Below are 10,645 nucleotides of genomic sequence, written 5' to 3'. Positions count from 1 at the left end.
GTTTACTGAACAAGTTCTGTCAGTCACAGTACCACGCAGTTCAGTCACGTTTACTGAACAAGTTCTGTCAGTCACAGTACCACGCAGTTCAGTCACGTTTACTGAACAAGTTCTGTCAGTCACAGTGCCACGCAGTTCAGTCACGTTTACTGAACAAGTTCTGTCAGTCACAGTGCCACGCAGTTCAGTCACATTTACTGAACAAATATATATATATATATATATATATATAGGACCATGGGGTACCAAAGGTTGAGTACAGAGTAATAGAAAAATTCAAATATATTTTTCCAGCAGCAATTGCAGTATAGTTGATGATTGGCACCAAATATCGGAGAGGGATTTATAGCCATAAATTATTAATTATTAAACAGGATTAGTGCATGTATTGTTATAGACTAACTGTAGGTAGATGCCTTTAAATATTATATATTTAGGATGGTGCCCTCCTTGTGTTTTTTACATTTACTGAACAAGTTCTGTCAGTCACAGTGTGATGTAGTTCAGTCACACTTACTGGACAAGTTCTGTCAGTCACAGTGCCACGCAGTTCAGTCACATTTACTAAATAAGTTCTGTCAGTCACAGTGCCACATAGTTCAGTCACGTTTACTGAACACGTTCAGTCAGTCAATGTGGTTTACAAAAATTTTTTGGGTTGATATTGCTAACAAATATAGAGTCGCTGTACTTCTTTTGTCCGATGATATATTTAAATACAGTTAGATATTCATGTAATGATTTATATATTTTGATGATCTGTTTAATAATTTCGTTCAGTTGTATTAAGTTCTATGAGCAATCAAATTTAATGACAATGTATATATTTTACCCAGAAAATCCTGTGTATTCATTGCATTATTCTTAAATCTTCATAAATAAACTACATACATATTGTAGAATACCCGATGAGTTAGAATCAGGCCACCATCTAGTATATTATAAATGAACACCCAAAAATGGCCATATTTCATTCCTTCCCCAAAGGGGGTCCCTCCCTCATTTTGCCCACTGTTGCTGTGATTGGGTCATTAAATGAAAACCTTTTGGAATGGGCCCGCAGCCTGCTGCAACCTTTAATTGGTCTCGTAGCACACCATCTAAAGGATACCGCACATGTTGTTTTAGCCTTTTAATGAATTACAGTGGGAAAATAATTATTGTTGGATTAGGTAGTATCACTGTATACCTCTATACCCCATGACTTGGCTCTGGTAGCACTAAAGTGGTTCTTAAACATGTACAGTAATTATGCTCAAGATTTACAAGAGTTTCTTATATCAGTACTGCATTATCAACGCATAATTTTTTCTCATTTGACTAGGTTATGTTCTTGCAAAAGACCAGTGTTTCTATGGGGGCCAAGTTCTCCCCTTCTATCTCCAATATTTATATGGCTTGGTATATGGGAATTTCAATATCTACATAATGCTGATTTGGAGTTCATGTCCCAGATTGTCTGGTATGGTCGTTATATCGATGTTCTGCTCATCATTTGGAGCGGAGGTATGGTCGCCATACCAGACCTGATGGATCGGTTTAATTCTGTTTGAACTTGTCATTCACATATACCTGTTATGGGTCCACAGTCGATTTCCTAGATCTTAATCTGAGAAGTGATTTGTCATTAAATAAAATTGTTACCACTCCTTATCGAGAGCCGGTGGACAGGAGCAGAATTTTACTGGCAACATCCTGTCACCCAAAACATTTAATAAAAAAAAAACATACCTGTAGGGAATTTACTTGAATTAAGCAAAATTGTTCTAATAATACTCAGTATAAAAAATTAGAGACACATATATCTCAAAGAAGCTACCAAGATGGTTCATTAGTTGTGCTAAAAACAATTTTTCATAAAAACGCAATTCATTGTTAGAACACCGCAACAAAGAAACTATTATTCAACATCAGGAAGTTTTTTTCCAGTATCATATAGTAACAAGTTTTATGTATATGTAAATTTTTGCCTGTTTTATACCAAGATCCTCACATGTAAAGCGCCATGGAATAAATGGCGCTATAGCAATAAATAATAATTTACAAAAATTTTACGTACTTTCAGATGTATTTTTTTGCAAGGCCATAACCACGGGCAATTTTCTTAAATCCAGCATATTTTCAGAAAAGTCCTTGAGAATTTCTACATGGCTACAGCAGGATTCCTAGAAATGTGCGCACAAGATCTGCACCTGTTGGTCAGTAATGCAGAATTCCACATCATTGTTTTCCAATAATAAAAACTGTCATAAGTCAATACAATAACACTTTCACTATATATTTGGCATCCTGCAACATTTGCAGGGTTCAATATATAGGACAGGGGTCCCCAACTCCAGGCCTCGAGGGCCGCAAACAGTGCAGGTTTTCAGGATTTCTTTAGTATTGCATCGGTGGTAATGTGATCATCTGCACAGGTGATGATTCCAATCCCTGTGCAATACTAAGGAATTCCTGAAAACCTGCACTGTTGGCGGCCCTCGAGGCCTGGAGTTGGGGACCACTGATATAGGGTAAACTACTGGACCTCTTAAAATCAGAACTAGATGTGATTTATCAGATATTGGCAGTAAGGCACAGAACATATCTGCAATTTCTTTTCATTCATTTTACAATGGTTCATAATTCTCATCCCTCCATGTTGGAGATTGAAAGAGTAAACCCCCCTTCCCCAATTTGAGGCGGTGATCATTGTCGCAAATTGTTTAGTAGGGAGGCATACTGGATTTTTACAATGAACACCAGAGTTACTGTAGGGTTAAACAAGATATATTCTTGAATTATTAGATAGGATGTTTTTCCATTGTTGTATTTTTTGCTTATGATATTATGTTTCAATATGCATGTCCACGTAGTAATTGCACAGCCCACGTAGTATATTGCCCAGTCATGTAGTATATTGCCCAGTGACGTAGTATACAGCACAGAGCCATGTAATATATTGCCCAGTGATGTAGTATATTGCCCAGCCATGTAGTATATTGCCCAGCTACGTAGTATATTGCCCAGTCACGTAGTATATTGCACAGTGACGCAGTATATTGCCCAGCCACGTAGTATATTTCCCAGCCACGTATGTCACAGGTTAAAAAATAAACATACCTTCGGATCTGAGGGCCCATTGTAGTTGTAACATAATCACCTTCGGATCTGGCGCAGGCGATGAGCGCGCGGCTGCCGCCATTTCCGTTCCCAGGATGCATTGCGAAATTACCCAGATGACTTAGCAGGCTCGCGAGGCCGCTAAGTCTTCTGGGTAATTTCGCAATGCATCGCCGGGAACGGAAGATGGCGGCCGGCTCTGCAGACTGTGGAGGGTGAGTATACCAGGTTTTTTGTTTTTTTATTATTTTTAACATTAGATTTTTTAATATTGATGCTGCATAAGCAGGGTTAATAGCGGCGGTAACGGAGTGCGTTACCCACGGCATAACGCGGTCCGTTACCGCCGGCATTAACCCTGTGTGAGCGGTGGCTGGAGGGGAGTATGCGGGCACCGGGCAGTGACTGCGGGGAGTAAGGAGCGGCAATTTTCTTCCGGACTGTGCCCGTTGCTGATTGGTCACGGAAAAAAAGCCACAACCAATCAGCGACTTGGATTTCCTTGACAGAAAGAGGCCGTGACCAATGAATATCCGTGACAGACAGACAGAAGGACAGAAAGACGGAAGTGACCCTTAGACAATTATATAGTAGATTGGGATAAATATAAATTGGGATTCTATAAATTTTCTTACTGCGTTGTTGTTAATAATAATACATATGCCTATGGGTGCGTGTCCACGGTCCGGATTGTCTGCGCTTTGGACGGAGCGGAAAACCCATTCCGCCCAAAGCGCCGCCCCCTTCTATATGCGCGGTGATTCCGGATGTGTTCATTGCACACATCCGGAATCTCCGCACCCCATACATAGGACACTGTGATTTGCCTTACGGCGACGGAGCGTCGCCGCAAGGCACACAGACATGCTGCGTTCTAAAAAGACGTAAACGCAAGGCTGCCGAGTGCGTGTTTGCACACATAGTGGAGACGAGATTTCATAAAATCCCCTCCACTATGCTGTAGTAGGTTGTACGCAGCATTCAATCCGCAGCTAATCCGGATGTAATCCGGCCCGTGGACACATACCCTTAATTTGCTATGTGCTTCTAAGAATTCTCACCTGTGTCTTTTTTCCCCATTTCTCTTACTGAGGTATCATGGTCATTTTTAATTGGTCTGTTACATGTATAGATGTGTGATCTAAGGAATGATAGCTAGGCTACAATGAAATGCATATATTGTTCTCAAAACATGTCAGAATTGCTTTATTCTCCATGTGCAGTCAGTTTTTTTTATTTTCTATCCACATCAGAGTCCCATTTTTCCCTATTTCATTAAAGCAGGGTTATGTTATAAAAAATATAGCCCAAACTCTGAGCATCTCACAGAGCAATGGTCAATCCTTCATCCCCAAAAATAGAAGGTACAAAATCAGGCCTATGTCCAATTTTACTAAGGTGGAACCTAAGTAAAAAGCTTCCGAATAAGATCCAGCCTCACAAGGGGGTGGACAGGTGGCTTCTCAATCGATAGAAACCAATTGCATGTGTCTCATACATGGGGATATAGAATGTTCTGTTGCTGCCACCGCCCGGTGTTCGGATACAGGATCCTTCGTCCAAGACATACATTCAATAGTAGAATCTATGGTATTGTGGCTTGCAGGAGATATGCAAAAGACGCTCGATCAACAAGTGAGATTCAAAAAATTGTAGAACAGATGGATAAAAATTCTTTAAATTGCTGAAATTACCTTTATTTAAAAATGTTAGTAAGGTGTTTCAGGGAGCAGGTCCTCTTCATCAGACTGGACATAGAGTGTACGAGCCATGTATAAAGTCCTGTGCAGCCAGAGAAGTGGCCTATATCACTATAGAAAATAGAATTAGTTCTTACCAGTAATTCGGTTTCTAGAAACCTTCCATGACAGCCACTTCGGAGGTTGTCTTCCCCGCCCTAATAGGGGACAGGAACACAAAGAGGTTAAATACCCCTCCCCTTCCTGCACCGCCAGTGTTTTCCTGGACACAGTAGCATGTATAATTACCACAAAAGTGCAGGAATCATCCAATAAGAATATCAGATAGGGAGGGAAATTAGTGCTGTCGTGGAAGGTTCATAGAAACCGAATTACCAGTAAGAACTAATTCTATTTTCTCTAGTCACCTTCCACGACAGCCACTTCGGAGAGTACCAACAGCTAATTTCTCTAGGGAGGGACCACGGCCTGCAGAACACGTCTGCCAAATGTTAAATCCCTATTGAAATTTAGCCGGTAATGTCTGGTGAACGTATGGATGGACGACCAGGTGGCGGCTCTGCATATCTGCTCTGATGAGGCATTCCCCCTCTCTGCCCATGATGTTGCCATCGCTCGGGTAGAGTGTGCTTTCAGAGAGGCAGGTGGATCCAGTCCCTGTGATGAATATACCAGACAAATAGACTGTTTGATCCAGTTTGCAATAGTGTTTTTTGCCGCCTTCTTTCCTTTGTTTAGTCCCGAGAACTGGATGAATACATTTTGATCAATTTGCCAGGCTTCAGTCTGTTGTAAGTAAGATAGGACCACCCTGTGAACATCCAAGGTGTGGAAGGTCTGTTCTTTAGGGTTGGAGGGGTTCGGGCAAAATGAAGGTAGTACAATGTCCTGATCTCTGTGCAAATTCGAGACCACCTTAGGTAAAAAGGACCGGTCTAGTTTTAGTATAATGCTATCCGTAGTGATCATTAGATAGGGTTCCTGTATTGACAGGGCCTGTAACTCACCAATACGTCTAGCCGTAGTGATTGCGACTAGAAAGACTGTTTTAAGAGTTAAGTTCTTTATGGTTATAGCATCCAGGGGTTCAAATGGATCATGGGTTAGTGCATTAAGTACTGTATTGAGGTCCCAGGAAGGCACCCTACTACGGAGCGTAGGACAAATTCTGGATGCTGCTGTCATAAATCACTTGATCCAGCGGTGATTGGCTAAATTTAAATCAAAACAGCTACTAAGGGCCGATACTTGCACTTTGAGTGTACTAGGGGTAAGGCCTATTTCCAAGCCCTTCTGTAAAAATTCTAAGATTTTTGCTATATCAGGATTGAAGGGGCCTGGAACTTCTGGGGAGCACCAGGACGTAAATTTTTTCCAGACCTTAGTATAGATGGCATTGGTTACCGCCTTTCTGCTTTTTTGGAGGGTCTGGATTACCTCATCCGAGAGTCCTTTAGCTTTTAAGATTGTGGGTTCAGTAGCCATGCCGCCAAGTTCAATCTGTTTAGGTCCGGATGTAGTAGGGGACCCTGGTGTAAGAGATCGAGTTTTGAGGTAGAAGGCAGGGACCTTCCAGGGCCATATCTAATAGGGCACCGTACCAACTCCTCCCGGGCCACAATGGGGCAAACAAGATTGAGGAAATCCGCCTGAGTGTTGTCCAACCCCCTCAGATATACCGCCGTGACCGACAAGTTTTTCTCTGCCCAGAAAAATATTCTTGCAGCTACTTCTTTAGGGAGGCATACTTCGTTCACCCCTGGTGTCGTAGATAGGCTACCGTGGTCATATTGTCCGAGTAAACATGAACGTGATGATTTTTGATCAGTGTAGATGACGCCTTTAGGGCTTCTTCCACAGCTTTCAGTTCTCTTAGATTTGAGGAGCTGCTGCTGACATTCATTGCCCATTGTCCCTGAAAGTGGTCGGTGCACGCGAATTTGGCTGCTTTGCGGACAAGGTTGATCTGATGATCTTTGGGCAGAAACGATGTTCTTTCTTCCAAGCCCATTACCACCCCCAGAAATTTCCTTCTTGTGGAGGGATGGATCTCTGATTTTTCCAGATTTGGGATCCAACCAAGGGTTTGTTATATCTCTAGGGTCTTTGATACGTCTGTTTTCAGACGGGGGGCAGATGGAGCCATAATAAGCAAGTCGTCCAAATACGGGACGATGCATATTCCTTGTTGACGGATGAAGATTATTGCTTCCGCCATAATTTTCGTGAAAACCCATGGGGCCGATGAGATGCCGAAGGGGAGGACATTGAACTGGAAATGTTCGATCTGGTGACCCTTGGAGACTGCGAATCTGAGGAATTTCCTGTGTTCTGGGTGGATTGGCACATGGTAATACGCATCCCTCAGATCCACAGTCGCCATCATCCAATTTTGACCGATGAGGGGGATTACTGATTTGACTGTCTCCATTTTGAATCTCCTGTACCGGACTGATTCGTTTAAGGGTTTCAAATTTATAATAATTCTGTTCTTCCCCGACGGCTTGGTTATCAGAAAAAGGCGTGAATAATGACCACGTCCTTCTTCCAATTTCGGTACCTGCGAGATCACATTTGATTGCAGCAGTGTTTGTAGATCCTGTAACAAGGAGTTTTGGAGGTCTGGGGTTTGAAGGGAGGTTATCCTTAAGCATTGTGAGGGTGGTCTCACAAATTCTATTTTTAGTCCCTCTTGAATGGTACGAAGGACCCACTGATTTGTGGAGATTGTCTGCCACTTGGTGAAAAAGAGTGAGAGTCGACCCCCCAACCGGAGCACAGTCATTGCTTATCTGGGGTTTGCTGGGCCTGAGGGGCCAGGATATTTTTGCCCCTGCCACCCTTGGGATAACTTCACCTTCCGTTTTGCCTTTTCCCCTCTGCGAAGACTGGTCACGGGAGGGACGAAAAAAGTGTTTTTTAGGAATTTTCTGCTCAGGGAGAGATTTCTTTTTATCTGCCGCCTTATCCAAAATATCATCCAGAACGGGTCCAAATACATTATGACCCTGAAAGGGTATGCTACATAATTTGGACTTGGAGACAAAATCACCTCCCCAGGACTTTATCCAAAGTGCTCTCCTGGATGAGTTAGAGAGGACGGCAGCTTTCGCGGCTACTCGGACCGATTCAGAAGCATCGGCTAGGAACCCCGTTGCTTTCTGTAGCAAGGGTAGGGAGTCTAAAATTCCCTCTCTTGGGGTGCCCTGTGTCAAGTGATCCTCAAGCTTGCGTAACCAGACAAACAGATCTGGCCACGCAAGTGGAGGCTATATTGGACTTCAGTAAATTTGTGGAAGTGTCCCAGGACTTCTTTAATAAACTCTCTATCTTACGATCCATCGGATCCTTGAGTTGAGAAGAGTCCTCAAAGGGAAGGGCTGTTTTCTTAGTTACCCTGGACACCTGTACATCCACTTTCGGGGTCTCCCATAAGGAGTTATCCCCGTCCAATGGACACCGGTTCTTTAGCTCTAATGGAACAGTCAGACCTTTTTCAGGGAGGTCCCATTCATGTAGAATTAGATCTCATATATTCTTATGTACTGGAAACCCTTTTTGATCGTTGGGTTTTAGACCGTCAAACATCTCATCCTGTACTGTGACTGTAACTTCGTCATCCTCTACCCCCATGGTGCCTCTTACTAAACTGATTAGGTCACTCATGTCCTCAGAATTAAAATAGTATTTTTTTGTTTTCTGGTTTAAAGGTGGGGGTAGAAGTGGAGCCTTCATTTTCCCAATTATCCTCCGAACCAGAGGACTGGATCTCTCCCGAGTCTGGGTCGGATTCTACTGGGGCTTTTTTCCTCTTTTTGGAGGGGGTGGCTGAGGCACCGACATCTGTGAGAAGGTAGTTATAGAAGAATGGATCTCCTCTTTAATGAGGGATCTGATGCTATCCAGCATCCAGCAGCGAGAGTTGTTCAGCGCGTAGGACCTCATCCGTACAGGACTGTCAGAGCTTTTTCCCGTATGTTGATGGGAGTTTGGCCGTACACACACTTTACATTTGCAGCTTGACCTCTTAGGATCAGAAACCTTTTCTCCCTATAAGAGAGAGAAAGTGTTTGCTAAGCCACTTAGGGGTATATATCTACATATATACATGCATGCACATACGTATATACGGGATAGCTGGGCCCGACACCTGCTACTTACTTTGGTAGGAGGGGGAACGCTGGCATCTGCAGATGCAGAGGAAGGGGGTCTGTCACCGTCCATGTCCATCACGTAGTGTAACAGTCAAAACAGCTTACCTTGCTACCCGGATCTCTTATATAGGATCGATGGCCCAGCATCATGGTGCTCCTTCTCCCCATGTTGCCCAATTGGGGTAGGGTCCGCTGGAACGCCCCCGAAAATGCTGCCTGCATGCGTGTTTGCTGCTCGGATCCACCATTGAGCACCCCGGCCGGCGTGCGCTCCATTGTGGAACGCACCTGAGTGAACCGGAAGTGACGCGCGTTAACCCGGAAGTGACCCAGCCATCGGCCGATCACAGACTCTGAGACGTGCGCCACCTCCAGAGCTGCAGCCAGGGAGGAGGAAACAAGGGGGCTGCAGGAGGCTCCCGGTACGCACGTCACCTCCCCGCATTACCCCACTAAGGGGGCGCAGGAGGGGTGGGAAGGTCCCGAGTGCCGCAGAAGAGAGGAGACGGGAGCAGCGTTTCGGGGAGGGAACGCCCGACCTTTAGCTGCCCGGCCTAATCTGGTATGTGGAGCTCCGGTCGCCGGCCACGGCAGCCCCTTCAGAATCTCTTCATGCCCCATAAGGGACAGGAAAACACTGGCGGTGCAGGAAGGGGAGGGGTATTTAACCTCTTTGTGTTCCTGTCCCCTATTAGGGCGGGGAAGACAACCTCCGAAGTGGCTGTCGTGGAAGGTGACTAGAGAAATGTAAAATTATTAGTGGTGGAAAAGGGCAACTAAAAGATTTGCCAAATTCATTGAGTCTTGATAAATTGGGCCTCAGTCTTAAAAGGCAGCATGTAACAGACACTAGCTGCTTGATCTCTGCCAGGAATGTTTAACTCTTGAAATGCTGCAGCTGGAGTTGCATGGAAGACTAGTTGGACAGGCAAGTCTTCAGCGGCTTCTCCTCGCCCGCTGACCAGGAGTGACAAGTCTCTTCCTGTACGTGGATAAGGAGAGACCTGTCAATCAACAACAGTAGGCGGGGAGAAGGAGGCTTTTAAATTATGTTTTTCTTTGAAATACGCAGAATTTCAAAAGTTAAACATATGTGGCTGAAATCATACAGCCAATGTCTGATACATGCTGCTTGCTCCACAGACTGCATCTATCTGCTGTCAGGTTCCCTACAAGGAAAATATTTAGACACAATGGGAAAGATTTACAATTTAAGACAAAACTAACCAAAAGACGACAAAACAATCAGTAGAGCACCTTAGCAACTTCGCTCTTTTATTGCCACTACCACCAACACACCATTTACAGATCACCCAATATTTTCTAGACACTTTTCAAGGTTGTCGAGGGAAAAGCAAAAAAAAAAAAAAAAAAAAAGTCTAAAATAGGATAGAATTGAAGCAGGCAATGTACCCTACTTTTCTAATGTAATTTGTGCTACAAATCAGTAGTAAACAGGCTCATGCATACAGACAGTCCATGTGCAAGGATGCGGTCCCCATGGGTTTTTATGTAAGGGGCAGGATCAGTCTCTTTTCCATTGGAATGCCTCAGACATCCAGGCGTCCAATTCAACCTTTGTGAATGTCATTAAAGAGCAGGCAAACGGATTCTACACAAGCAGGAAAAATTATTGGGCCATCGGTAAGCAGTATTTCCTTTTGTTCATATTATAGTGCAATTTATTCC

The sequence above is a fragment of the Ranitomeya imitator genome, chromosome 6, assembly GCF_032444005.1.
Source record: "Ranitomeya imitator isolate aRanImi1 chromosome 6, aRanImi1.pri, whole genome shotgun sequence".
Lineage (NCBI taxonomy): Eukaryota > Metazoa > Chordata > Amphibia > Anura > Dendrobatidae > Ranitomeya > Ranitomeya imitator.
The sequence above is the reverse complement of the archived record's forward strand: the minus strand, read 5'-3'. Positions refer to the sequence as shown.